The following is a 3,911-nucleotide window of genomic DNA, read 5'->3' as shown; positions in this document are numbered from 1 at the left end:
TTTTTTTTTTTTTTTTTTGGTCCCAGGGATTAAATGTGGATCCTTGCCCTTGCCAGGCAGGCAGTGGAACCACTAAGCTAAATCCCCTGCCCTATTATTTTGTTTTTATAACTTTAAAAATGTATAATTGAATTAAATCTACCTCAACTTAATCTTGCCACTTTTAAGCCTTACAACCTTTGAAATAGGTGCTATTATTTCCTCCATACAGTTAGATATTACCCATTGCCATAAAAGAAAAAAATATCATACAAGTCAATAGCTGTATTACTAAGGCCATGTATTAAATCTTGAACACATTATATTTTACATATTCCAACCGAAAAGTTATAATGTACTCCTCTATCACGTTGATTATTTATTTATTTTTAATTTTTTGTGATACCAGGGATCGAACTCGGGTCCTTATACTTACAAGGCAGGCCACCGAACCACTGTGCTAAATCCCTAACCCTTGCATTGATTATTTAAATTAAAGGTACTTAGCCAGGCGTGGTGGCGCACACCTGTAATCCCAGCACTTGGGAGGCTGAGGCAGGAGGATTGCTGTGAGTTTGAGACCAGCCTGGGCTACAAAGTGAGTTCCAGGTCAGTCTCAACTACATAGTGAGACCCTGTCTCAAAAAACCAAAATAAATAAATAAATAAAGGTACTTGAAGCCAGGCTGAGGTAGGTTCTGTAGAAAGATTGCAAGTTCAAGGCCTGCCTATGCAACTTAGTGAGGCCCTTTTTCAAAATAAAAATGTTTTGCCAGGGATTTAGCTCAGTAGTTCTGCCACCTGCCTTGCAAACACAAGGACCCTCGTTCAATCCCTGGTACCAAAAACAAACAAACAAACAATCAAAATAAAAATGTTTTAAAATGAGGGCAGGGGTGGTGGAGCTTGCCTGGAGAAGTAGCTCAGCACTCTCTCAGGTTCAATCCCTAGTACTAAAAAATAAAAGACTTGAAAAATAGGGCAAGAATATGACTTTGACCTTCGTGCTATTTCTGATTAAATTCCCACGTGAAAGATGCCCTGTCCGTACTAGGAAGCTGCAACATCCTTATCATTAAAGAGAATGAAATTGAGATACCAAGAGTTCTGCACAAACAAGCCTTGTTAAACTGGTGCTTATCTTCCTAACTACTACTCTACCAGGTGAACTACCCGAGCCTGAGCCCCTCTGCCTTATCAAATTTTCACAGCTGACTACAATCCAGTATATAAGTAACTGACAATAACAGCTTCTTTGGGTCTTAATTTATTTGAGGGCTCCCGTGCCACACAAAGTTTCTATTACATTTTTTCTTCTATGCCACATTCATTTAACTTTCAGAACTGGCTGAAAGTGTTGAAGTTTTTCTGCCCTACCATTTCTAGAATAAGCATGGGATCCTAAAAGGCTGAGACAGCCCCACTTGCTCTGGAACCTGCAGATGGACTCCTAGGAGACCTAGCAAAAGCTGGCAGAGGTAGGAATTCCTGAAAAAGACAGCTCTATCAGATCCTTCTCTATAATGCCCAGCTGAGAAAGAGGAAAGTTAAAAAAAAATTCTCTCTTCCTTTTTGAATTTAGACTGGCAGGAGAAAAACATTTCTAAGAATCAGTTCTTTAAAAAAAAAACAAGTCCCTGGATTGTGACTCTTGTGAATTGGTTCTGATAACTGTTGGTTAGTGATTCACAGCCTTGCAGAATAGCCCTTGTTTTCTTGTATGGGAATAATCAAAATATACAGTGAATGTTTAAATTTTTAAAATTTAGCTGGGAATTTAGCTCAGTGGTTCTGTTGCCTGTCTTGCAAATGCAAGTCCTGAGTTCAATCCCCAGTACCATACAATAAAATAAAATTTCTTACAATAAAAGACATGTTGCCAGGGATTTAGCTCAGTGGTTCTGGCACCTGCCTCGCAAGCACAAGGTCCTGAGTTTGATCCCTGGTACAAAAAAAAAAAAAAAAAGACATGTCGCCGTTAATATCTCTTAAATACTGTCTCTTGTTTCAAACACATCTACCCCACTGTTCTTTCCACTCCAGAACAGTTCTGAAGTCCTCTTTCATGAGTGTCTTTACAAGGCGCTATTAAAAAAATATATGGCAAAGGCTATTGTCAAGTGCCATCCAACAGAAAGGCAGGTTCATAAAAACAGTACGATGTGTCCTCATCCACTTGATTCACAGGCTCGGGCAGCACATGATTTCTGTACCTTCCCCAAAGCCAAAATGATAATGCAAGGTAAATGTTCTGAATCATTTCAGGACACTGAGTTGGCCATAAGTCTGCAGCTACAGGCACTCACCAAGAGGACTTCCAAAAGTGCTTCAGAAAGTGGCAAGAACACTGGGAAGAGTGGTTCAAAGCAAGGGGGATGCTTTTGAGAGGGATGAATGGCAATCTGTCTTTTACTGTAATAATTTTAGAAATTTAAATACACCATATTTTTTGATCACACCTTGTATCTGTCGTATGCATGGTTTGTCATAGGAGGGAAATTATAAGATGCTTCTTTCATCTTGTTTTATATCTTGAGAATATGGCTTTGTGACCAGAGAGAATATTCTATGATCTCCACCGGATAAAGGCAGTAGCAGCTGGGTTGTGGCAGGCAGTTTGCCAGCTTACCAGGAATCCAGAACACTTTCTCTTTGTCCTGTGGTGCCAGTTCACAGGGGAGTTTGTCTTAATTGTCTCAAGCTTCCCTGCCTTGTTAACAATGAGGATCTTTGCTTTCTTGGGCTATCCTTTGGAGAAACGTTGGGGTGTTGCTGTTGTACGTTTGCTTTTTGTTCTTGTTTTTGGATTTTTTTTTTTTTTGAGACAGTCTTGCTATGTATTCCAGGCTGGCCTTACTATATAGCCCAAGCTTGCCTCAAACTTGAAGTGATCCTCCTGCCTCAGCCTCCTGAGTGCTGGGATTGTGGTATGCCCCACCATGCCCAGCCCAAAGGAGAAATTATGGTATTGAGAAAGACTTCATATTTTGGAACTTTTTTTTGTGGGTGGGTGGGTGGGGTGATATAGGGTCTCACTGTGCAGTTCACAAGCTGGCCAAACTTACAGCATTCGGCCTGCCTTAGCCTCCCAAGTGCTGAGATTATAACATACACTACCATGCCCAGCTAAAATAATGTCTATTAAAAGTCACTTATAAAATATTTTTTGATAAGTTAAATTAAATAAGGTTATTCCTTAAATATCTAGATCATTTTCAAATAAGATATTATGTTAATCCCAGATACTGGGAAGGCTGAGGCAGGAGGATGGCAAATTCGGGCTAGCTTGGGCAACTCAGTAAGATCTTGCCCACAATAAAAACAAATTTTTTTTTAAATGGCTAGGGATATAGCTCAATAATAAAGCATTCCAGGGTTCAGGTTCCAGTACAAAGAAAAAGAGAAAGAAATAAATATATCTGTTGCCCAAGTTAGCCTGGAACTTTTGATCTTCCTCAGCTGGGATTAAAGGTGTGCATTACTGCTCCTTACCTCCAGTATTCCTCTTAAGAAATAGAATGCCATTCTGATACCTCAATTTTTCTGTGTTACCTGTTTTTCTCTATGTAATTCCAAACTTTCTGAAGTATTGGGATGATGGATCTGATTTTATTCAGGTATAACTTACACATTATAAAATATGCCAGTTTAAATGTATAATCGGATGACTTTTGACACATATACAATTATATGATGTCTACTGTATTATGATATAAAATATTTCTAGCACCCCCAAAAAAGATCTCCTTTTCAATTAGTACCTTACTTCCAATCTCTGGTGCCTGGAAATCACTGATTGGCTTTTTATAACTATAGTTTAGACTTTTCCTGGGATTTCATATAAATTTGATAATATAGTATGCAGTATTTTGGGTCTGGCTTCTTTCCCTTGGCATTCATTCTTTTGAGATCCATCTATTCTGTTGTGCATA

The sequence above is a fragment of the Fukomys damarensis genome, unplaced genomic scaffold (genome assembly GCF_012274545.1).
Source record: "Fukomys damarensis isolate Sample0158 unplaced genomic scaffold, DMR_v1.0_HiC HiC_scaffold_2, whole genome shotgun sequence".
NCBI lineage: Eukaryota > Metazoa > Chordata > Mammalia > Rodentia > Bathyergidae > Fukomys > Fukomys damarensis.
Note: the sequence above shows the minus strand (reverse complement) of the source record.